Source organism: Bombina bombina, chromosome 3 (assembly GCF_027579735.1).
Source record: "Bombina bombina isolate aBomBom1 chromosome 3, aBomBom1.pri, whole genome shotgun sequence".
In the NCBI taxonomy this organism is placed as follows: domain Eukaryota; kingdom Metazoa; phylum Chordata; class Amphibia; order Anura; family Bombinatoridae; genus Bombina; species Bombina bombina.
In genome coordinates this window covers 694137920-694165582 of record NC_069501.1, presented here as the reverse complement: position 1 = coordinate 694165582, position 27663 = coordinate 694137920, and positions in this window count along the sequence as shown.

The window sequence follows — 27663 nt, the reverse complement described above, 5'->3', positions numbered from 1 at the left end:
ATCCGCCAGGCCGATAAAGGGGGCGGTATTGTCTTACAGAACCGCAGTGATTATATAAAAGAAGCAAATCGTATTTTGGAAGACAAGTTCTATTACTCCCTCTTTAAAGAAGATCCTACACCTAGGTATCTACAGACTCTCACGGGCCCAATTAATTTTGCCCACCAGGAGGGTATAGTATCCAAAAGAGAGAGAGAATTTCTGATTCCAAAGGAGCCTGCCTGTGCATTCTATTACCATTTGCCGAAAATCCACAAGGATACGGCCAACCCTCCGGGAAGACCCATAATAGCGGGCATAGGCAGCCTCACAGAAAATGTATCTGCATACATTGACTTCTTCCTCCAGAAATATGTTATTAATCTCGAATCATATATTAGAGATTCATCCGACCTTCTGGAGAAACTTACACATATTCCCATCACAGATGATCTATTATGGATCACCTGTGATGTAGAAGCACTCTACTCAAACATCCCTCATAATCAAGGTGTAATTGCAATTTCCAACTACTTGGAAGAAGATATATACATTCCACCATTGCAAAAACAATTTATTTTACAACTAATTTTATTTGTTTTGCAACACAATTACTTTTTATTCCAAGATAAATATTTTTTACAGATCAAAGGAACCGCCATGGGCACCAGGTTCGCCCCTAGTTTTGCAAACTTGTATATGGGAAGTTTCGAGAATCAATTTATTTACCAATCGGAATTCGGGGCGAACCTGGTGTTCTATGGTAGGTTCATAGATGATCTTATATTTTTGTGGAATGGTACTAAAGATAAAGCAGTAGAATTTGTTAATCACCTAAATACTAATGACAGTGGACTTAGATTTACCAGTTGCATTCATTCAGAGAGTGTAGTCTTTTTGGACTTGAGTTTGTGTTTCAATGGAAATGGAGGAATTGACAGTTCGACCCACTTCAAAACCGAGGATAGTAACAGCTACTTAGATTTCTCTAGTAATCATTACTATCCTTGGAAAAGGAATGTCCCATATGGGCAATTTAAAAGAATAAGGAGAAACTGTAGTTTATTAACAGATTATGATAAACAGAGCCTCATTCTCAAAGAGAGATTCAAGGAAAAACACTATCCTATGGAACTTATTGAATCCAGTTACCAAAGAGCTAGAAATGAAAGAAGGGAAAATTATTTTGTCCAGGAAAAGGGCAACAAACAAATAAAATTAGGAGCTGACAAACCAACGGAGATTAGATTTATTACACAATTTAACAGTAATCATAGGGAAATTAAAAATATATTCCAGAAACACTGGAGAATTTTAAAGAGAGACCCCATTCTTAATGAGTTGATTGGTGATAGTCCATCTATAGTATACAAAAGGGCACCTACCCTGAAAAATATTTTAGCACCTAGTAAGGTTGTCAGACACCAAACTAATAAGGCCTGCAAAATCGTGAACAAATCAAATAAGAGTCAAAATAACAGTTGTTCAATTAAGAATAGGGGTGCCTACAAATGTAAGATTTCTAGATGCAAAATGTGTGACCACATTGGTCATGGCACACTCTATTTCTGTTCTCATGTAGACACTAAAACCTATAGAATTAAAAGTAGGATGACCTGTGCTTCCAATTATGTAATATACTTAATATCCTGCGAATGTGGGGTCCAATATATTGGTCGCACAATCAGACGTCTGAGTCATCGCTGGTCTGAACACTATTGTAGTATTCTTAGAAATAAGAAATCACATAGTGTTATTAAACACTGCCATAAAAAAACATGGAGGAAATCCTAATTGTTACACGATTGTGCCGATAGAGGAGATCGAACCTTCCAACTTATACAGCAGATTCCTGAGGCTGAGGCAGAGAGAGACATACTGGATTCACAAACTGAAGACCATGCATCCTTTGGGTCTCAATCTCAATGTGGATCTAGCAGCATTTTAAGATCCACTTATTGACAATCCACCACCAGCGGTGTGTCTCTCTCTGCCTTATCCTGCAGGAATTTTTTATTCCAAATTGTTTGGAATTGGTGTTTCCCCAAATACATATATATTCCGCATTATACATATGTATATTACACATATGGGGGTCCTTCTAAAGATAATATGGCTCCAAAGTAACAATATAAACATGGATAAAAGAAGACCATTACACATTTTTTAGGTTAAGACCAAGGAATGTGAATTAAAATATTTTATTTTTAGGAATAAGTATTATCCCAATTATAATGTGACTCATTGAAGAGTATTATAGCAAAGTCATATACTAATTTTTAGATTTTACATCAGTAACATATACACTTATTCACTTATAAGAATCGATTTTTTATATACACCTTACCAATCTTTTTCAACTTAGTTACCATAATGTTACACTGTACGGCAATTTCACCATACACTATTAATCAACAGACACTTTTAAGCAAAGCAACATTAACAATTAGTTGCATTACTATTTTAACACTACCCCTATAATTATGTTACACTTAGATTTATTTTAGCACTACCCTTAGATTAATGTTACGCTTAGATTCACTACACCAAGGGCACACACTTAGTATAGGGCCTTTTTTACACTACCCCTAGAATTTTGTTATATTCAGATTCATCTTAGCACTACATTTAGAATAATTACCACACTTAGATTCACTACACCAAGGGCACACACCTAGTATAGGGCCTTTTTAGGAATTTTAGTATCACGTTATAGAATTTCAAACTTTATCATTATGTTATCGACACAATCACGAACTTATATTTCAAACACGGAGGGCCCGAAGCTGCAATTTAGGATTATATGGTATTTCGAATTCATATTATTGTTTAGATTCGAATAACAGAATGTTATTATTATTATTTCCCAATAAACTGGTATAGACCTAAAATATTTAGAAACATATCAAGATCCATTAACTTTAAAATAAATATTATAACATTTAATTACTACCTCAACGTATTATGTTATCAAACTGAAATCGTATATGTATGATGCATTGCATCATGTATGTATTAGGTCAAGACGTTTTTTAAAAACTTAAACCATATACGACTCAGTTATGGTAACACTATGCATTTTTAGGATATCCTGTAGTGATCTAACAATAACACAGTGAGAGTCACTTGCAAATAGTGCACATATATATAGTAGGGGTGACCCCCTAAAATTTAGAATTTATAGGATATTTACCTGTATATCTCATGTATATAAAATTCAGATCATCGTACATATCTTGTGTATCAAATATAAGATGAGTTTTTTCACTATGTTTATCTGTAATACGTCGTATAATGTTGCTAAAAATGTATGTTATATACTAATATATTATTATTATTTGCAACAATGTGTCATTGACAGCTGAAACACAATTCTGTTAGTTGTCCAGTACCTGTGAGAGGCGTAGCACCAACTTGATTAATGCACATGTTATGGTGGGTGTGTAATGTGTAAACTATTTCTATTGGTTAACCCAGCCTTTTTAAGACAGCAAGGTAGTTCACTAAATTTATGAGCCTGATGAAACGGCGTGCAGCCGAGAAACGCGTAGCGAAGTTTTAAAGTTTTTTAATAAAAGTTTTTATATTGTTCTACCTTGCTTGGAATTATTATTTCTACTGGACATTAGAGAGTAACAGCTACCTTTGTTGGAAGTCAGCCGAACGGCTTTATAAAGTTTCGGTCTGCCTGATATTGCACTGATTGTGCACACACGTTTGTGAGTATATACACCAACCCACTGTTGTTAGTCCGATATTGGTCAGGGTGATCTGCACCAAAGGTGTTCTATGTTTCACTCCTCTTAGGGGCCTGATTATCGCCGGGAGCATATCGGGAGAGAAAGAGTCAGCCGAACGGCTCTGAAGTTTCGGCTTGTGAATTATTGTACTGGAAGTGCAAATATCTTTGTGAGTATTAGTATTTCTTTCTTTGGAAATCTCACTTATTGTTGGGTTTATCTGCACCAGAGCGCCTCTTCTTTTTTGTCATTCCCAGGACCAAGTTTTATTTTTCCTTAGGCCTTTTTAATAAGATTAAGAGGCTCCCGGAGCCTCAACAGAAACAACAGCATCAAAAAGTACATATGGCATCCTTGTGAATAATAGATTACAGGAAAGGCATTGATTTTAGAAACCCGTGGATAATTTTTTGCAACCGTGAAATCTAAAAAAACATAGATTAGACACCCAGTACACTTCTTTATCCTTAGGCCTTTTAAGCAGAGGCTCCAGGACCCTCAACAAAACCAGCAGCAGGAAAGAGGACATATGGCATACTTTTGTAAATTAGATTACAGGAAAGGCATTGATTTTAGAAACACAGAGATCATTTATATGACCCGGGAAATAGAAAAAAAAATGATTGGACACCCAGTACACTTCTTTATCCTTAGTCCTTTTTAATACGAGGGTCCCGGAGCCTCAACAGAAACAACAGCATGAAAGAGGACATATGTCATCCTTTTGAATAATAGAATACAGGAAAGGCATTGATTTTCGAATCCCACAGATCATTTATATGACCCGTGAAATAGAAAAAAACATTGATTAGACACCCAGTACACTTATTTATCCATAGGCCTTTTTAGCAGAGGCTCCAGGACCCTAAACAAAAACAAGAGCAGGGAGGTGGGCATAGGAGTACAATGGAGTGTGACAATAATAATGTGAAGGGGAAGATTGCGGAGTTGTGTCATTTTAATTTTGCTATTGTGGGAAATACTTGCAATGACCTTGCTCTGGTGAATCCATATTGCAAATGTGTTTTTTAAGGCACTGTTTGTCTATTTTTTGAATATCAGCATTTGGTAATTGAAGCTCAACTTAAGGCTGGTGAGAACCGACCTCTCTTCTGGCTGTTTGCAAATGTTGTTGCTCTGGACAAACATGTGAATAAGGGGCCATCAGCCATATTCTGCACACAACCCCTTTGATGATTGACGATAAACATGTGTCACCTGCAATCAGAGCCCATTACTTCTGTCTAAATCATCTTCCTGCTATGGACAGGCCACTGTTTCCCACAGCAAGTCCGAAGCTTGAACTACAAGATTGTCTTGAGTATGGTAGGAAACGAAAGTTTATTTAATTCTGTACTATCACCACAAAAACTGAACTTCTTGAAGCAACGAAAATGCCAGCAATTTCATGTGCTTATGGATGACAAGGACGTCCTGTCCTGTGGTGCACAGAGATGGAGAGGATTTTTGCCCTCCCTGTACACTACCCAAATGTCTACAGCATCACCAGAAACACAAGACAGCCACTCTTGTGAAGTTCCTGGAGTGTTCCGGTAGCCATCTCTTTGCGCCCCGAAAGGAATACTTTATCAGTGTTTTTGTATACATCCGACAATAGCTTCGGAGACTGTGGTGGCGCACATGTTAGTTACTGTTGTTCCAGCTGTGGCAATATCAATTGGCATTAAAAAGGTAAGATTTGGGTGGGCGGAGCCTATACCTGTTGCGGTAGGACGTGTGTTTGAGGAGCTCCAGGTCTTACAATTTACATAGGAGTTATTTTTCAACCTTAATTTAATTTTCTTTTTGGGATTCATAGTCACACTTTCTGGGGCTATCCAAGAGGAGCCTGGTAAAAGCACTAGTAGTCACCCCTTATATTAACGGGTACGGAAACCTGTTTTTTGCATTTCCAATATTGCGCCGGACCCCAAACTAATCCTGAATGAAAAAAAAACTTAAAATTTGGACTAGTGACGCACATTTTATGCACGCTGTGGCAATTGCAATTTGCAATAAAAATAATCTGCTAACAAAAAAAACCACTACCTATGACCACACCTGACTCCTGAAGTCATGTTTCAGTTATTAAGTCAAGTTAAATTACATTTTTTTTTTTATTATGCTCAGAAGAGGCTCCAGGACCCTCAACAAAACCAGCAGCAGGAAAGAGGACATATGGCATCCTTTTGAAAAAATGATTATAGAAAAGGCATTGATTTCAGAAACACAGAGATCATTAGTTGCAAACGGTAAATAGAAAAAAACATTGATTAGACACCCAGTACACTTATTTTTCCTTAGGCCTTTTTAATAAGAGGCTCCCGGAGCCTCAACAGAAACAACAGCATCAAAAAGTACATATGGCATCCTTGTCAATAATAGATTACTGGAAAGGCATTGATTTTAGAAACCTGTGGATAATTTTTTGCAAACGTGAAATCTAAAAAAACATAGATTAGACACCAAGTACACTTCTTTATCCTTAGGCCTTTTTAGAAGAGTCTCCCGGAGCCTCTACAGAAACAACAGCATGAAAGAGGACATATGGCATCCTTGTGACTAATAGATTACAGGAAAGGCATTGATTTTAGAAACCCAGAGATAATTTGTTGCAACCGGGAAATCTAAAAAAAATGGATTAGACACCCAGGACACTTATTTATCCTTAGGCAAGAGTAGCAGAGGCTCCAGGACCCTCAACAAAAACCGCAGCAGTAAAGGGGACATATGGCATCCTTTAGAAAAATAGATTTCTGGAAAGGCATTAATTTTAGAAACACAGAGATCATTAGTTGCAACCGTGAAATCTTAAAAAACTTGGATTATACACCAAGTACACTTATTTATCCTTAGGCCTTTTTCGCAGAGGCTCCAGGACCCTCCACAAAACCAGCAGCATGAAAGAGGACATATGGCATCCTTTAGAAAATTAGATTACAGGAAAGGCATTGATTTTAGAAACACAGAGATCATTAAATGCAACCGTGAAATCTAAAAAAACATAATTATACACCCAGTACACTTCTTTATCCTTAGGCCTTTTTAGAAGAGTCTCCTGTAGCCTCAACAGAAACAACAGCATGAAAGAGGACATATGGCATCCTTGTGACTAATAGATTACAGGAAAGGCATTGATTTTAGAAACCCAGAGATAATTTGTTGCAACCGGGAAATCTAAAAAAAAAAATGGATTAGACACCCAGGACACTTATTTATCCTTAGGCCTTAGTAGCAGAGGCTCCAGGACCCTCAACAAAACCAGCAGCAGTAAAGAGGACATATGGCATCCTTTACAAAAATAGATTTCTGGAAAGGCATTGATTTTACAAACACAGAGATCATTAGTTGCAACAATGAAATCTCAAAAAAATGGATTATACACCAAGTACACTTATTTATCCTTAGGCCTTTTTCGCAGAGGCTCCAGGACCCTCCACAAAACCAGCAGCATGAAAGAGGACATATGGCATCCTTTAGAAAATTAGATTACAGGAAAGGCATTGATTTTAGAAACACAGAGATCATTAGTTGCAACTGTGAAATCTAAAAAAACATAGATTATACACCCAGTACACTTCTTTATCCTTAGGCCTTTTTAGAAGAGTCTCCCGGAGCCTCAACAGAAACAACAGCATGAAAGAGGACATATGGCATCCTTGTGACTAATAGATTACAGGAAAGGCATTGATTTTAGAAACCCAGAGATAATTTGTTACAACCGGGAAATCTAAAAAAAAATGGATTAGACACCCAGGACACTTATTTATCCTTAGGCCTTAGTAGCAGAGGCTCCAGGACCCTAAAAAAAACCAGCAGCAGTAAAGAGGACATATGGCATCCTTTACAAAAATAGATTTCTGGAAAGGCATTGATTTTAGAAACACAGAGATCATTAGTTGCAACCGTGAAATCTCAAAAAAATTGGATTATACACCAAGTACACTTATTTATCCTTAGGCCTTTTTCGCAGAGGCTCCAGGATCCTCCACAAAACTAGCAGCATGAAAGAGGACATATGGCATCCTTTAGAAAATTAGATTACAGGAAAGGCATTGATTTTAGAAACACAGAGATCATTAGTTGCAACCGTGAAATCTCAAAAAACATAGATTATACACCCAGTACACTTCTTTATCCTTAGGCCTTTTTAGAGCCTCACCAGAAACAACAGCATGAAAGAGGACATATGGCATCCTTGTGACTAATAGATTACAGGAAAGGCATTGATTTTAGAAATGTGAAAGAGTGTGGGAAAATAGTGCGCTGGTAAAATAAAGTATCAGACCCCTTACAGTGTTTTAGATCCTTCAATCTAAAAGTAGTATATCGTGGAAAAAAAGAGGTTTTGTAAGGGCGCTAATAGCTGAAGATACTTATGTGAAAATTATTTATACTATCTGTGATAGATATCCATGATAAATGTTAGAAGTGTTAATAAAATCGAATCAGTAAAGCTTCTAAAAAACAAATGATTTATTTGGTTACAGTATATTTAAAAATTTTTAGAGACGTCTCTAGTACAATTCAGTCTGAAAAAATATTAAAAAATAAATAAACATGAAAATAAAAGTAGTACTGGTTAGTACTTCATGAGAAATATTAGTTTACTGCTTATTTTATTAGTCACAGGGAAAATATCTATTGGTGTGTGACTAAGCAATTTGCCAAGATTTCTCGTGAATTATTCAGAGTTCATTGACATCTATTTAAAATGAAATTCACATACCGGCTTGATAAAACTTGTGCAAAAAAATGGAGCTTAAAATAGAGCTGTGCATAAGAAGGAAAATTATATAGAGTTATGTCTCTGTACCAGATTAGGTCAATCCTTTGTGTTTGTTTCACAGCGAACTATCAAAGATAATTATCATGTCCATATGTATGAACCAAGAGAAATGTCCAATAATCATATACTGCTGATAGCTTAAGGTTGTAGTTTACAACTTTCATACAGATTGTACCTTATCATATGCGTGAGCAACAGCAGGGTATCCTGTGCGTCCTGCGGCTCGGTTCCTCTGGCAGTGTCCTCGTGTTGTTGGCGTCTGACGTCACACCCAATGTGTGGGGGCTTGACTTGCGTCTGCCAATCGCTGCTTAAAGACTTGTTAGTATACAGAATTCCTTCTTGCATCCGATACTAGGTATATAAAATTTCTTCTTGTATCTGATACTTAGTACTTGTTAGGTACCAATCAGCGGAAATGTATCTGTTGAAGATAGATTCACCTGCACTTAGTGTTATTAGCACGCACCGAATTGATAATCCGCCAGGCCGATAAAGGGGGCGGTATTGTCTTACAGAACCGCAGTGATTATATAAAAGAAGCAAATCGTATTTTGGAAGACAAGTTCTATTACTCCCTCCTTAAAGAAGATCCTACGCCTAGGTATCTACAGACTCTCACGGGCCTAATTAATTTTGCCCACCAGGAGGGTATAGTATCCAAAAGAGAGAGAGAATTTCTGATTCCAAAGGAGCCTGCCTGTGCATTCTATTACCATTTGCCGAAAATCCACAAGGATACGGCCAACCCTCCGGGAAGACCCATAATAGCGGGCATAGGCAGCCTCACAGAAAATGTATCTGCATACATTGACTTCTTCCTCCAGAAATATGTTATTAATCTCGAATCATATATTAGAGATTCATCCGACCTTCTGGAGAAACTTACACATATTCCCATCACAGATGATCTATTATGGATCACCTGTGATGTAGAAGCACTCTACTCAAACATCCCTCATAATCAAGGTGTAATTGCAATTTCCAACTACTTGGAAGAAGATATATACATTCCACCATTGCAAAAACAATTTATTTTACAACTAATTTTATTTGTTTTGCAACACAATTACTTTTTATTCCAAGATAAATACTTTTTACAGATCAAAGGAACCGCCATGGGCACCAGGTTCGCCCCTAGTTTTGCAAACTTGTATATGGGAAGTTTCGAGAATCAATTTATTTACCAATCGGAATTCGGGGCGAACCTGGTGTTCTATGGTAGGTTCATAGACGATCTTATATTTTTGTGGAATGGTACTAAAGATAAAGCAGTAGAATTTGTTAATCACCTAAATACTAATGACAGGGGACTTAGATTTACCAGTTGCATTCATTCAGAGAGTGTAGTCTTTTTGGACTTGAGTTTGTGTTTCAATGGAAATGGAGGAATTGACAGTTCGACCCACTTCAAAACTGTGGATAGTAACAGCTACTTAGATTTCTCTAGTAATCATTACTATCCTTGGAAAAGGAATGTCCCATATGGGCAATTTAAAAGAATAAGGAGAAACTGTAGTTTATTAACAGATTATGATAAACAGAGCCTCATTCTCAAAGAGAGATTCAAGGAAAAACACTATCCTATGGAACTTATTGAATCCAGTTACCAAAGAGCTAGAAATGAAAGAAGGGAAAATTATTTTGTCCAGGAAAAGGGCAACAAACAAATAAAATTAGGAGCTGACAAACCAACGGAGATTAGATTTATTACACAATTTAACAGTAATCATAGGGAAATTAAAAATATATTCCAGAAACACTGGAGAATTTTAAAGAGAGACCCCATTCTTAATGAGTTGATTGGTGATAGTCCATCTATAGTATACAAAAGGGCACCTACCCTGAAAAATATTTTAGCACCTAGTAAGGTTGTCAGACACCAAACTAATAAGGCCTGCAAAATCGTGAACAAATCAAATAAGAGTCAAAATAACAGTTGTTCAATTAAGAATAGGGGTGCCTACAAATGTAAGATTTCTAGATGCAAAATGTGTGACCACATTGGTCATGGCACACTCTATTTCTGTTCTCATGTAGACACTAAAACCTATAGAATTAAAAGTAGGATGACCTGTGCTTCCAATTATGTAATATACTTAATATCCTGCGAATGTGGGGTCCAATATATTGGTCGCACAATCAGACGTCTGAGTCATCGCTGGTCTGAACACTATTGTAGTATTCTTAGAAATAAGAAATCACATAGTGTTATTAAACACTGCCATAAAAAACATGGAGGAAATCCTAATTGTTACACGATTGTGCCGATAGAGGAGATCGAACCTTCCAACTTATACAGCAGATTCCTGAGGCTGAGGCAGAGAGAGACATACTGGATTCACAAACTGAAGACCATGCATCCTTTGGGTCTCAATCTCAATGTGGATCTAGCAGCATTTTAAGATCCACTAATTGACAATCCACCACCAGCGTTGTGTCTCTCTCTGCCTTATCCTGCAGGAATTTTTTATTCCAAATTGTTTGGAATTGGTGTTTCCCCAAATACATATATATTCCGCATTATACATATGTATATTACACATATGGGGGTCCTTCTAAAGATAATATGGCTCCAAAGTAACAATATAAACATGGATAAAAGAAGACCATTACACATTTTTTAGGTTAAGACCAAGGAATGTGAATTAAAATATTTTATTTTTAGGAATAAGTATTATCCCAATTATAATGTGACTCATTGAAAAGAGTATTATAGCAAAGTCATATACTAATTTTTAGATTTTACACCAGTAACATATACACTTATTCACTTATAAGAATCGATTTTTTATATACACCTTACCAATCTTTTTCAACTTAGTTACCATAATGTTACACTGTACGGCAATTTCACCATACACTATTAATCAACAGACACTTTTAAGCAAAGCAACATTAACAATTAGTTGCATTACTATTTTAACACTACCCCTATAATTATGTTACACTTAGATTTATTTTAGCACTACCCTTAGATTAATGTTATGCTTAGATTCACTACACCAAGGGCACACACTTAGTATAGGGCCTTTTTTACACTACCCCTAGAATTTTGTTATATTCAGATTCATCTTAGCACTACATTTAGAATAATTACCACACTTAGATTCACTACACCAAGGGCACACACCTAGTATAGGGCCTTTTTAGGAATTTTAGTATCACGTTATAGAATTTCAAACTTTATCATTATGTTATCGACACAATCACGAACTTATATTTCAAACACGGAGGGCCCGAAGCTGCAATTTAGGATTATATGGTATTTCGAATTCATATTATTGTTTAGATTCGAATAACAGAATGTTATTATTATTATTTCCCAATAAACTGGTATAGACCTAAAATATTTAGAAACATATCAAGATCCATTAACTTTAAAATAAATATTATAACATTTAATTACTACCTCCACGTATTATGTTATCAAACTGAAATCGTATATGTATGATGCATTGCATCATGTATGTATTAGGTCAAGATGTTTTTTAAAAACTTAAACCATATACGACTCAGTTATGGTAACACTATGCATTTTTAGGATATCCTGTAGTGATCTAACAATAACACAGTGAGAGTCACTTGCAAATAGTGCACATATATATAGTAGGGGTGACCCCCTAAAATTTAGAATTTATAGGATATTTACCTGTATATCTCATGTATATAAAATTCAGATCATCGTACATATCTTGTGTATCAAATATAAGATGAGTTTTTTCACTATGTTTATCTGTAATACATCGTATAATGTTGCTAAAAATGTATGTTATATACTAATATATTATTATTTGCAACAATGTGTCATTGACAGCTGAAACACAATTCTGTTAGTTGTCCAGTACCTGTGAGAGGCGTAGCACCAACTTGATTAATGCACATGTTATGGTGGGTGTGTAATGTGTAAACTATTTCCATTGGTTAACCCAGCCTTTTTAAGACAGCAAGGTAGTTCACTAAATTTATGAGCCTGATGAAACGGCGTGCAGCCGAGAAACGCGTAGCGAAGTTTTAAAGTTTTTTAATAAAAGTTTTTATATTGTTCTACCTTGCTTGGAATTATTCTTTCTACTGGACATTAGAGAGTAACAGCTACCTTTGTTGGAAGTCAGCCGAACGGCTTTATAAAGTTTCGGTCCGCCTGATATTGCACTGATTGTGCACACACGTTTGTGAGTATATACACCAACTAACTGTTGTTAGTCCGATATTGGTCAGGGTGATCTGCACCAAAGGTGTTCTATGTTTCACTCCTCTTAGGGGCCTGATTATCGCCGGGAGCATATCGGGAGAGAAAGAGTCAGCCGAACGGCTCTGAAGTTTCGGCTTGCGAATTATTGCACTGGAAGTGCAAATATCTTTGTGAGTATTAGTATTTCTTTCTTTGGAAATCTCACTTATTGTTGGGTTTATCTGCACCAGAGCGCCTCTTCTTTTTTGTCATTCCCAGGACCAAGTTTTATTTTTCCTTAGGCCTTTTTAATAAGATTAAGAGGCTCCTGGAGCCTCAACAGAAACAACAGCATCAAAAAGTACATATGGCATCCTTGTGAATAATAGATTACAGGAAAGGCATTGATTTTAGAAACCCGTGGATAATTTTTTGCAACCGTGAAATCTAAAAAAACATAGATTAGACACCCAGTACACTTCTTTATCCTTAGGCCTTTTAAGCAGAGGCTCCAGGACCCTCAACAAAACCAGCAGCAGGAAAGAGGACATATGGCATACTTTTGTAAATTAGATTACAGGAAAGGCATTGATTTTAGAAATACAGAGATCATTTATATGACCCGGGAAATAGAAAAAAAAATGATTGGACACCCAGTACACTTCTTTATCCTTAGTCCTTTTTAATACGAGGGTCCCGGAGCCTCAACAGAAACAACAGCATGAAAGAGGACATATGTCATCCTTTTGAATAATAGAATACAGGAAAGGCATTGATTTTCGAATCCCACAGATCATTTATATGACCCGTGAAATAGAAAAAAACATTGATTAGACACCCAGTACACTTATTTATCCATAGGCCTTTTTAGCAGAGGCTCCAGGACCCTCAACAAAAACAAGAGCAGGGAGGTGGGCATAGGAGTACAATGGAGTGTGACAATAATAATGTGAAGGGGAAGATTGCGGAGTTGTGTCATTTTAATTTTGCTATTGTGGGAAATACTTGCAATGACCTTGCTCTGGTGAATCCATATTGCAAATGTGTTTTTTAAGGCACTGTTTGTCTATTTTTTGAATATCAGCATTTGGTAATTGAAGCTCAACTTAAGGCTGGTGAGAACCGACCTCTCTTCTGTCTGTTTGCAAATGTTGTTGCTCTGGACAAACATGTGAATAAGGGGCCATCAGCCATATTCTGCACAAAACCCCTTTGATGATTGACGATAAACATGTGTCACCTGCAATCAGAGCCCGTTACTTCTGTCTAAATCATCTTCCTGCTATGGACAGGCCACTGTTTCCCACAGCAAGTCCGAAGCTTGAACTACAAGATTGTCTTGAGTATGGTAGGAAACCAAAGTTTATTTAATTCTGTACTATCACCACAAAAACTGAACTTCTTGAAGCAACGAAAATGCCAGCAATTTCATGTGCTTATGGATGACAAGGACGTCCTGTCCTGTGGTGCACAGAGATGGAGAGAATTTTTGCCCTCCCTGTACACTACCCAAATGTCTACAACATCACCAGAAACACAAGACAGCCACTCTTGTGAAGTTCCTGGAGTGTTCCGGTAGCCATCTCTTTGCGCCCCGAAAGGAATACTTTATCAGTGTTTTTGTATACATCCGACAATAGCTTCGGAGACTGTGGTGACGCACATGTTAGTTACTGTTGTTCCAGCTGTGGCAATATCAATTGGCATTAAAAAGGTAAGATTTGGGTGGGCAGAGCCTATACCTGTTGCGGTAGGACGTGTGTTTGAGGAGCTCCAGGTCTTACAATTTACATAGGAGTTATTTTTCAACCTTAATTTAATTTTCTTTTTGGGATTCATAGTCACACTTTCTGGGGCTATCCAAGAGGAGCCTGGTAAAAGCACTAGTAGTCACCCCTTATATTAACGGGTACGGAAACCTGTTTTTTGCGTTTCCAATATTGCGCCGGACCCCAAACTAATCCTGAATGAAAAAAAAACTTAAAATTTGGACTAGTGACGCACATTTTATGCAAGCTGTGGCAATTGCAATTTGCAATAAAAATAATCTGCTAACAACAACCACTACCTACGACCACACCTGACTCCTGAAGTCATGTTTCAGTTATTAAGTCAAGTTAAATTACATTTTTTTTTTATTATGCTCAGCAGAGGCTCCAGGACCCTCAACAAAACCAGCAGCAGGAAAGAGGACATATGGCATCCTTTTGAAAAAATGATTATAGAAAAGGCATTGATTTCAGAAACACAGAGATCATTAGTTGCAAACGGTAAATAGAAAAAAACATTGATTAGACACCCAGTACACTTATTTTTCCTTAGGCCTTTTTAATAAGAGGCTCCCGGAGCCTCAACAGAAACAACAGCATCAAAAAGTACATATGGCATCCTTGTCAATAATAGATTACTGGAAAGGCATTGATTTTAGAAACCCGTGGATAATTTTTTGCAAACGTGAAAGCTAAAAAAACATAATTATACACTTCTTTATCCTTAGGCCTTTTTAGAAGAGTCTCCTGTAGCCTCAACAGAAACAACAGCATGAAAGAGGACATATGGCATCCTTGTGACTAATAGATTACAGGAAAGGCATTGATTTTAGAAACCCAGAGATAATTTGTTGCAACCGGAAAATCTAAAAAAAATGGATTAGACACCCAGGACACTTATTTATCCTTAGGCCTTAGTAGCAGAGGCTCCAGGACCCTCAACAAAAAACCGCAGCAGTAAAGGGGACATATGGCATCCTTTAGAAAAATAGATTTCTGGAAAGGCATTGATTTTAGAAACACAGAGATCATTAGTTGCAACCGTGAAATCTTAAAAAACTTGGATTATACACCAAGTACACTTATTTATCCTTAGGCCTTTTTCGCAGAGGCTCCAGGACCCTCCACAAAACCAGCAGCATGAAAGAGGACATATGGCATCCTTTAGAAAATTAGATTACAGGAAAGGCATTGATTTTAGAAACACAGAGATCATTAGTTGCAACCGTGAAATCTAAAAAAACATAGATTATACACCCAGTACACTTCTTTATCCTTAGGCCTTTTTAGAAGAGTCTCCCGGAGCCTCAACAGAAACAACAGCATGAAAGAGGACATATGGCATCCTTGTGACTAATAGATTACAGGAAAGGCATTGATTTTAGAAACCCAGAGATAATTTGTTACAACCGGGAAATCTAAAAAAAAAAATGGATTAGACACCCAGGACACTTATTTATCCTTAGACCTTAGTAGCAGAGGCTCCAGGACCCTAAAAAAAACCAGCAGCAGTAAAGAGGACATATGGCATCCTTTACAAAAATAGATTTCTGGAAAGGCATTGATTTTAGAAACACAGAGATCATTAGTTGCAACCGTGAAATCTAAAAAAAATTGGATTATACACCAAGTACACTTATTTATCCTTAGGCCTTTTTCACAGAGGCTCCAGGATCCTCCACAAAACTAGCAGCATGAAAGAGGACATATGGCATCCTTTAGAAAATTAGATTACAGGAAAGGCATTGATTTTAGAAACACAGAGATCATTAGTTGCAACCGTGAAATCTCAAAAAACATAGATTATACACCCAGTACACTTCTTTATCCTTAGGCCTTTTTAGAGCCTCACCAGAAACAACAGCATGAAAGAGGACATATGGCATCCTTGTGACTAATAGATTACAGGAAAGGCATTGATTTTAGAAATGTGAAAGAGTGTGGGAAAATAGTGCGCTGGTAAAATAAAGTATCAGACCCCTTACAGTGTTTTAGATCCTTCAATCTAAAAGTAGTATATCGTGGAAAAAAAGAGGTTTTGTAAGGGCGCTAATAGCTGAAGATACTTATGTGAAAATTATTTATACTATCTGTGATAGATATCCGTGATCAATGTTAGAAGTGTTAATAAAATCAGATCAGTAAAGCTTCTAAAAAACAAATGATTTATTTGGTTACAGTATATTTAAAAAAATTTAGAGACGTCTCTAGTACAATTCAGTCTGAAAAAATATTAAAAAATAAATAAACATGAAAATAAAAGTAGTACTGGTTAGTACTTCATGAGAAATATTAGTTTACTGCTTATTTTATTAGTCACAGGGAAAATATCTATTGGTGTGTGACTAAGCAATTTGCCAAGATTTCTCGTGAATTATTCAGAGTTCATTGACATCTATTTAAAATGAAATTCACATACCGGCTTGATAAAACTTGTGCAAAAAAATGGAGCTTAAAATAGAGCTGTGCATAAGAAGGAAAATTATATAGAGTTATGTCTCTGTACCAGATTAGGTCAATCCTTTGTGTTTGTTTCACAGCGAACTATCAAAGATAATTATCATGTCCATATGTATGAACCAAGAGAAATGTACAATAATCATATACTGCTGATAGCTTAAGGTTGTAGTTTACAACTTTCATACAGATTGTACCTTATCGTATGCGTGAGCAACAGCAGGGTATCCTGTGCGTCCTGCGGCTCGGTTCCTCTGGCAGTGTCCTCGTGTTGTTGGCGTCTGACGTCACACCCAATATGTGGGGGCTTGACTTGCGTCTGCCAATCGCTGCTTAAAGACTTGTTAGTATACAGAATTCCTTCTTGCATCCGATACTAGGTATATAAAATTTCTTCTTGTATCTGATACTTAGTACTTGTTAGGTACCAATCAGCGGAAATGTATCTGTTGAAGATAGATTTACCTGCACTTAGTGCTATTAGCACGCAGGTTCCGATGATGCTTCTTCTTTAATGTCCTTTGGTGACAGTCAACCCGGGTTGGTTCAATCGGCTCAAAGAATAGTGGAGTCAAGTGTGCAGTCTTTAGCTTCTACACGTTTCACTCCCTCCAGGAGCTTTATCAATAATGATTTGGACTGTTTGACTCCTCTCTTTAATAGATGTATCCTGTTTCCCATTGGTTCATGGTAATCCCATAGTTAAGGTGGTATAATTTATTTGCACTTGCTCCTTATACATTGCTCCATTATATTGCTTATAATAAATTTGACCAAACATATTTAGATATCAAAATCATAAAAAGGCCAAAAACTTTTTTATTTTTATCGAGACCCAAAAAATGTTTTTGTTAAAATTAGACCAAATATATTAGGAATAAATGTAGAAGAATAAATGTAAAAGCGTAGAAAATACATGTTGTTGGGGAAATTGAATTATTGTGTTTAGGATGCCTGAAAAAATATATTCCCTAATCAAGAAGAAATGGTGAGATATCCAGTTCTGAATTTAGACCTTTGGGGAATAGCGTGTCAAATTTAAAGATATACTCTGCCTCTTTTAGAAGCAGTTTTTTTCTGTATATCCCCACCTCTCCAGTGTTTTTCTACTTTGTATATACCCCAATAAGATAGATCTTTTGTATTGCCCTTATGTATGGTTTTAAAATGTTTATAAAGATGTGTATCCTCCATTTCATTCTCTATATTATTGAGATGTTCCCTGATTCTATCTCTCAGAGTTCTCTTAGTTTCTCCAAAATAAAAAAGATTGCAAGTGCATTTTAGGACATAAATAATACCTTTATGTGAGCATCTTATGAGTTCTTTAATTAGTATGGTATTATTAGGACCTATCTGAATCAAATTGGATTTATTGCTGTGTTTACATGATTTACATGAGTAACACGGAAAGAAACCTGTTAGCTTCTGTCCATGGAGATCTTTTTGTATTAATTTTTTATTTTTGGGTTTTCTTAGTTCACTGGGTGCAAGGGCTGATTTTAAGTTACTTGCTTTTTTGAAAACAAAACTGGGGTTGTCTGTTACTTTTTCTCCCAGGATATTATCTTCCTTAATGAGATGCCAATGCCTTTTTATAATTTTTTTCACCAGATTATGGTCAATGTGGTAATCGGTTATAAAGGGAATTTTTATTATATTTTCGTCTGTATTTGTTTTTTCTTTGTATACTAGTAATGATTCCCTATTGGTATTTTTAGCCCTTTCTAATGCTTTTTTGGTATTTGTTGTGTTGTAACCTCTTGAGTTGAATCTTTCAATTAGTGTTCCTGCCTGGTCTTCAAAATCTGCCATCCTAGAGCAGCTTTTTCGGACTCTGAGACACTGCCCTAAAAATACCAATAGGGAATCATTACTAGTATACAAAGAAAAAACAAATACAGACGAAAATATAATAAAAATTCCCTTTATAACCGATTACCACATTGACCATAATGTGGTGAAAAAAATTATAAAAAGGCATTGGCATCTCATTAAGGAAGATAATATCCTGGGAGAAAAAGTAACAGACAACCCCAGTTTTGTTTTCAAAAAAGCAAGTAACTTAAAATCAGCCCTTGCACCCAGTGAACTAAGAAAACCCAAAAATAAAAAATTAATACAAAAAGATCTCCATGGACAGAAGCTAACAGGTTTCTTTCCATGTTACTCATGTAAGTCATGTAAACACAGCAATAAATCCAATTCGATTCAGATAGGACCTAACAATACCATATTAATCAAAGAACTCATAAGATGCTCACATAAAGGTATTATTTATGTCCTAAAATGCACTTGCAATCTTTTTTATTTTGGAGAAACTAAGAGAACTCTGAGAGATAGAATCAGGGAACATCTCAATAATATAGAGAATGAAATGGAGGATACACATCTTTATAAACATTTTAAAACCATACATAAGGGCAATACAAAAGATCTATCTTATTGGGGTATATACAAAGTAGAAAAACACTGGAGAGGTGGGGATATACAGAAAAAACTGCTTCTAAAAGAGGCAGAGTATATCTTTAAATTTGACACGCTATTCCCCAAAGGTCTAAATTCAGAACTGGATATCTCACCATTTCTTCTTGATTAGGGAATATATTTTTTCAGGCATCCTAAACACAATAATTCAATTTTCCCAACAACATGTATTCTCTACGCTTTTACATTTATTCTTCTACATTTATTCCTAATATATTTGGTCTAATTTTAACAAAAAAAATTTTTGGGTCTCGATAAAAATAAAAAAGTTTTCTTTTTGGCCTTTTTATGATTTTGATATCTAAATATGTTTGGTTAAATTTATGATAAGCAATATAATGGAGCAATGTATAAGGAGCAAGTGCAAATAAATTATACCACCTTAACTATGGGATTACCATGAACCAATGGGAAACAGGATACATCTATTAAAGAGAGGAGTCAAACAGTCCAAATCATTCTTGATAAAGCTCCTGGAGGGAGTGAAATGCGTAGAAGCTAAAGACTGCACACTTGACTCCACTATTCTTTGAGCCGATTGAACCAACCCGGGTTGACTGTCACCAAAGGACATTAAAGAAGAAGCATCATCGGAACCTGCGTGCTAATAGCACTAAGTGCAGGTGAATCTATCTTCAACAGATACATTTCCGCTGATTAGTAACTAACAAGTACTAAGTATCAGATACAAGAAGAAATTTTATATACCTAGTATCGGATGCAAGAAGGAATTCTGTATACTAACAAGTCTTTAAGCAGCGATTGGCAGACGCAAGTCAAGCCCCACATATTGGGTGTGACGTCAGACGCCAACAACACGAGGACACTGCCAGAGGAACCGAGCCACAGGACGCACAGGATACCCTGCTGTTGCTCACGCATACGATAAGGTACAATCTGTATGAAAGTTGTAATTTACAACCTTAAGCTATCAGCAGTATATGATTATTGGACATTTCTCTTGGTTCATACATATGGACATGATAATTATCTTTGATAGTTCGCTGTGAAACAAACACAAAGGATTGACCTAATCTGGTACAGAGACATAACTCTATATAATTTTCCTTCTTATGCACAGCTCTATTTTAAGCTCCATTTTTTTGCACAAGTTTTATCAAGCCGGTATGTGAATTTCATTTTAAATAGATGTCAATGAACTCTGAATAATTCACGAGAAATCTTGGCAAATTGCTTAGTCACACACCAATAGATATTTTCCCTGTGACTAATAAAATAAGCAGTAAACTAATATTTCTCATGAAGTACTAACCAGTACTACTTTTATTTTCATGTTTATTTATTTTTTAATATTTTTTCTGACTGAATTGTACTAGAAACGTCTCTAAATTTTTTTAATTATACTGTAACCAAATAAATCATTAGTTTTTTAGAAGCTTTACTGATCTGATTTTATTAACACTTCTAACATTTATCACGGATATCTATCACAGATAGTATAAATAATTTTCACATAAGTATCTTCAGCTATTGATTTTAGAAACCCAGAGATAATTTGTTGCAACCGGGAAATCTAAAAAAAAAATGGATTAGACACCCAGGACACTTATTTATCCTTAGGCAAGAGTAGCAGAGGCTCCAGGACCCTCAAAAAAAACCAGCAGCAATAAAGAGGACATATGGCATCCTTTACAAAAATAGATTTCTGGAAATGCATTAATTTTAGAAACACAGAGGCCTAGATTTGGAGTTCGGCGGTAAAAGGGCTGTTAACGCTCCGCGGGTTTTTTTCTGGCCGCACCATAAATTTAACTCTGGTATCGAGAGTTCAAACAAATGCTGCGTTAGGCTCCAAAAAAGGAGCGTAGAGCATATTTACCGCAAATGCAACTCTCGATACCAGAGTTGCTTACGGACGCGGCCGGCATCAAAAACGTGCTCGTGCACGATTCTCCCATAGGAAACAATGGGGCAGTTTGAGCTGAAAAAAAACCTAACACCTGCAAAAAAGCAGCGTTCAGCTCTTAACGCAGCCCCATTGTTTCCTATGGGGAAACACTTCCTACGTCTGCACCTAACACTCTAACATGTACCCCGAGTCTAAAAACCCCTAACCTTACACTTATTAACCCCTAATCTGCCGCCCCCGCTATCGCTGACCCCTGCATTACACTTTTAACCTCTAATCTGCCGCTCCGTAAACCGCCGCCACCTACGTTATCCCTATGTACCCCTAATCTGCTGCCCTAACATCGCCGACCCCTATGTTATATTTATTAACCCCTAATCTGCCCCCCACAACGTCGCCGACACCTGCCTACACTTATTAACCCCTAATCTGCCGAGCGGACCTGAGCGCTACTATAATAAAGTTATTAACCCCTAATCCGCCTCACTAACCCTATCATAAATAGTATTAACCCCTAATCTGCCCTCCCTAACATCGCCGACACCTACCTTCAATTATTAACCCCTAATCTGCCGACCGGAGCTCACCGCTATTCTAATAAATGTATTAACCCCTAAAGCTAAGTCTAACCCTAACACTAACACCCCCCTAAGTTAAATATAATTTTTATCTAACGAAATAAATTAACTCTTATTAAATAACTTATTCCTATTTAAAGCTAAATACTTACCTGTAAAATAAATCCTAATATAGCTACAATATAAATTATAATTATATTATAGCTATTTTAGGATTAATATTTATTTTACAGGCAACTTTGTAATTATTTTAACCAGGTACAATAGCTATTAAATAGTTAAGAACTATTTAATAGTTACCTAGTTAAAATAATAACAAATTTACCTGTAAAATAAATCCTAACCTAAGATATAATTAAACCTAACACTACCCTATCAATAAAATAATTAAATAAACTACCTACAATTACCTACAATTAACCTAACACTACACTATCAATAAATTAATTAAACACAATTGCTACAAATAAATAAAATTAAATAAACTATCTAAAGTACAAAAAATAAAAAAGAACTAAGTTACAGAAAATAATAAAATATTTACAAACATAAGAAAAATATTACAACAATTTTAAACTAATTACACCTACTCTAAGCCCCCTAATAAAATAACAAAGCCCCCCAAAATAAAAAATTCCCTACCCTATTCTAAAATACAAATATTACAAGCTCTTTTACCTTACCAGCCCTGAACAGGGCCCTTTGCGGGGCATGCCCCAAGAATTTCAGCTCTTTTGCCTGTAAAAAAAAACATACAATACCCCCCCCCAACATTACAACCCACCACCCACATACCCCTAATCTAACCCAAACCCCCCTTAAATAAACCTAACACTACCCCCCTGATGATCTTCCTACCTTGTCTTCACCATGCCAGGTTCACCGATCCGTCCTGGCTCCAAGATCTTCATCCAACCCAAGCGGGGGCTAGACATCCACTGAAGAAGTCCAGAAGAGGGTCCAAAGTCTTCCTCCTATCCGGCAAGAAGAGGACATCCGGACCGGCAAACATCTTCTCCAAGCGGCATCTTCTATCTTCTTCCATCCGATGACGACCGGCTCCATCTTGAAGACCTCCAGCGCGGATCCATCCTCTTCTTCCGACGACTAGACGACGAATGACGGTTCCTTTAAGGGACGTCATCCAAGATGGCGTCCCTCGAATTCCGATTGGCTGATAGGATTCTATCAGCCAATCGGAATTAAGGTAGGAATTTTCTGATTGGCTGATGGAATCAGCCAATCAGAATATAGTTCAATCCGATTGGCTGATCCAATCAGCCAATCAGATTGAGCTCGCATTCTATTGGCTGATCGGAACAGCCAATAGAATGCGAGCTCAATCTGATTGGCTGATTGGATCAGCCAATCGGATTGAACTATATTCTGATTGGCTGATTCCATCAGCCAATCAGAAAATTCCTACCTTAATTCCGATTGGCTGATAGAATCCTATCAGCCAATCGGAATTCGAGGGACGCCATCTTGGATGACGTCCCTTAAAGGAACCGTCATTCGTCGTCTAGTCGTCGGAAGAAGAGGATGGATCCGCGCTGGAGGTCTTCAAGATGGAGCCGGTCGTCATCGGATGGAAGAAGATAGAAGATGCCGCTTGGAGAAGATGTTTGCCGGTCCGGATGTCCTCTTCTTGCCGGATAGGAGGAAGACTTTGGACCCTCTTCTGGACTTCTTCAGTGGATGTCTAGCCCCCGCTTGGGTTGGATGAAGATCTTGGAGCCAGGACGGATCGGTGAACCTGGCATGGTGAAGACAAGGTAGGAAGATCATCAGGGGGGTAGTGTTAGGTTTATTTAAGGGGGGTTTGGGTTAGATTAGGGGTATGTGGGTGGTGGGTTGTAATGTTGGGGGGGGGGGTATTGTATGTTTTTTTTTACAGGCAAAAGAGCTGAAATTCTTGGGGCATGCCCCGCAAAGGGCCCTGTTCAGGGCTGGTAAGGTAAAAGAGCTTGTAATATTTGTATTTTAGAATAGGGTAGGGAATTTTTTTTTTTGGGGGGCTTTGTTATTTTATTAGGGGGCTTAGAGTAGGTGTAATTAGTTTAAAATTGTTGTAATATTTTTCTTATGTTTGTAAATATTTTATTATTTTCTGTAACTTAGTTCTTTTTTATTTTTTGTACTTTAGATAGTTTATTTAATTGTATTTATTTGTAGCAATTGTGTTTAATTAATTTATTGATAGTGTAGTGTTAGGTTAATTGTAGGTAATTGTAGGTAGTTTATTTAATTATTTTATTGATAGGGTAGTGTTAGGTTTAATTATATCTTAGGTTAGGATTTATTTTACAGGTAAATTTGTTATTATTTTAACTAGGTAACTATTAAATAGTTCTTAACTATTTAATAGCTATTGTACCTGGTTAAAATAATTACAAAGTTGCCTGTAAAATAAATATTAATCCTAAAATAGCTATAATATAATTATAATTTATATTGTAGCTATATTAGGATTTATTTTACAGGTAAGTATTTAGCTTTAAATAGGAATAAGTTATTTAATAAGAGTTAATTTATTTCGTTAGATAAAAATTATATTTAACTTAGGGGGGTGTTAGTGTTAGGGTTAGACTTAGCTTTAGGGGTTAATCCATTTATTAGAATAGCGGTGAGCTCCGATCGGAAGATTAGGGGTTAATAATTGAAGGTAGGTGTCGGCGATGTTAGGGAGGGCAGATTAGGGGTTAATACTATTTATGATAGGGTTAGTGAGGCGGATTAGGGGTTAATAACTTTATTATAGTAGCGCTCAGGTCCGCTCGGCAGATTAGGGGTTAATAAGTGTAGGTAGGTGTCGGCGACGTTGAGGGGGGCAGATTAGGGGTTAATAAATATAACATAGGTGTCGGCGATGTTAGGGGTAGCAGATTAGGGGTACATAGGGATAACGTAGGTGGCGGCGATTTGCGGTCGGAAGATTAGGGGTTAATTATTTTAAGTAGCTTGCGGCGACGTTGTGGGGGGCAAGTTAGGGGTTAATAGATATAATACAGGGGTCGGCGGTGTTAGGGGCAGCAGATTAGGGGTACATAAGTATAACGTAGGTGGCGGTCGGCAGATTAGGGGTTAAAAATTTTAATCGAGTGGCGGCGATGTGGGGGGACCTCGGTTTAGGGGTACATAGGTAGTTTATGGGTGTTAGTGTACTTTAGGGTACAGTAGTTAAGAGCTTTATAAACCGGCGTTAGCCAGAAAGCTCTTAACTCCTGCTATTTTCAGGCGGCTGGAATCTTGTCGTTAGAGCTCTAACGCTCACTGCAGAAACGACTCTAAATACCAGCGTTAGAAAGATCCCATTGAAAAGATAGGCTACGCAAATGGCGTAGGGGGATCTGCGGTATGGAAAAGTCGCGGCTGTAAAGTGAGCGTTAGACCCTTTAATCACTGACTCCAAATACCAGCGGGCGGCCAAAACCAGCGTTAGGAGCCTCTAACGCTGGTTTTGACGGCTACCGCCGAACTCTAAATCTAGGCCAGAGATCATTATTTGCAACCGTGAAATCTCAAAAAACTTTGATTATACACCAAGTACACTTATTTATCCTTAGGCCTTTTTAGCAGAGTCTCCAGGACCCTCCACAAAACCAGCAGCATGAAAGAGGACATATGGCATCCTTTAGAAAATTAGATTACAGGAAAGGCATTGATTTTAGAAACACAGAGATCATTAGTTGCAACTGTGAAATCTAAAAAAAACATAGATTATACACCCAGTACACTTCTTTATCCTTAGGCCTTTTTATAAGAGTGTCCCGGAGCCTCAACAGAAACAACAGCATGAAAGAGGACATATGGCATACTTTTGAAAAATAGATTACAGGAAAGGCATTGATTTTAGAAAGACAGAAAAAATTTGTTACAACCGGGAAATGTAAAAAAACATTGAATAGACACCCAGTACACTTCTTTATCCTTCTGCCGTTTTAGCAGAGGTTCCAGGACACTCAACAAAACCAGCAGTAGGAAAGAGGACATATGTCATCCTTTGTGAAAAAAAGATTACAGGAAAGGCATTGATTTTAGAAACCCGGGGATAATTTGTTGCAACCGTGAATTTGAATAAAAAAAATGATTGGATGGACACCCAGTACAATTCTTTCTCCCTAGGCCTTTTTATAAGAGGGTCCAGGACCCTCAAACAAAACACCAGCAGGAAAGGGGACATATGGCATGCTTTTGAACAATAGAGTAAGAGTACAGGAAAGGCATTGATTTTAGAAACCCATAGATAATTTTTTGCAAATGGAAATTTGAATCAAAAAAATGATTCGATGGACACCCAGTACACCTCTTTCTCCTTAGGCGTTTTTATAAGAGGGTCCTGGACCCTCAAAAAAAACACCAGCAGGAAAGAGGACATATGGCATACTTTTGAAAATTAGGTTACAGGAAAGGCATTGATTTTAGAAACACAGAGATCAGTTATATGACCCGGGAAATAGAAAAAAACATTGATTGGACACCCAGTACACTTCTTTATCCTTAGTCCTTTTTATAAGAGTGTCCCGGAGCCTCAACAGAAAGAACAGCATGAAAGAGGACATATGGCATCCTTTTGAAAAATAGATTACAGGAAAGGCATTGATTTTAGAAAGACAGAAAAAATTTGTTACAACCGGGAAATCTAAAAAAACATTGAATAGACACCCATTACACTTTTTTATCCTTAGGCCTTTTTAGCAGAGGCTCCAGGACACTCAACAAAACCAGCAGTAGGAAAGAGGACATATGGCATCCTTTGTGAAAAAAAGATTATAGGAAAGGCATTGATTTTAGAAACCCGGGGATAATTTGTTGAAACCGTGAATTGAATAAAAAAAATGATTGGATGGACACCCAGTACAATTCTTTCTCCCTAGGCCTTTTTATAAGAGGGTCCAGGACCCTCAAACAAAACACCAGCAGGAAAGGGGACATATGTCATACTTTTGAACAATAGAGTAAGAGTACAGGAAAGGCATTGATTTTACAAACCCATAGATAATTTTTTGCAAATGGAAATTTGAATCAAAAAAATGATTCGATGGACACCCAGTACACCTCTTTCTCCTTAGGCCTCTTTATAAGAGGGTCCTGGACCCTCAAAAAAAAACACCAGCAGGAAAGAGGATATATGGCATACTTTTGAAAATTAGATTACAGGAAAGGCATTGATTTTAGAAACACAGAGATCAGTTATATGACCCGGGAAATAGAAAAAAACATTGATTGGACACCCAGTACACTTCTTTATCCTTAGTCCTTTTAATAAGAGTGTCCCGGAGCCTCAACAGAAAGAACAGCATGAAAGAGGACATATGGCATCCTTTTGAAAAATAGATTACAGGAAAGGCATTGATTTTAGAAAGACAGAAAAAATTTGTTACAACCGGGAAATGTAAAAAAACATTGAATAGACACCATTACACTTCTTTATCCTTAGGCCTTTTTAGCAGAGGCTCCAGGACACTCAACAAAACCAGCAGTAGGAAAGAGGACATATGGCATCCTTTGTGAAAAAAAAGATTATAGGAAAGGCATTGATTTTAGAAACCCGGGGATAATTTGTTTCAACCGTGAATTTGAATAAAAAAAACGATTGAATGGACACCCAGTACAATTCTTTCTCCCTAGGCCTTTTTATAAGAGGTTTCAGGACCCTCAAACAAAACACCAGCAGGAAAGGGGACATATGTCATACTTTTGAACAATAGAGTAAGAGTACAGGAAAGGCATTGATTTTACAAACCCATAGATAATTTTTTGCAAATGGAAATTTGAATAAAAAAAATGATTCGATGGACACCCAGTACACCTCTTTCT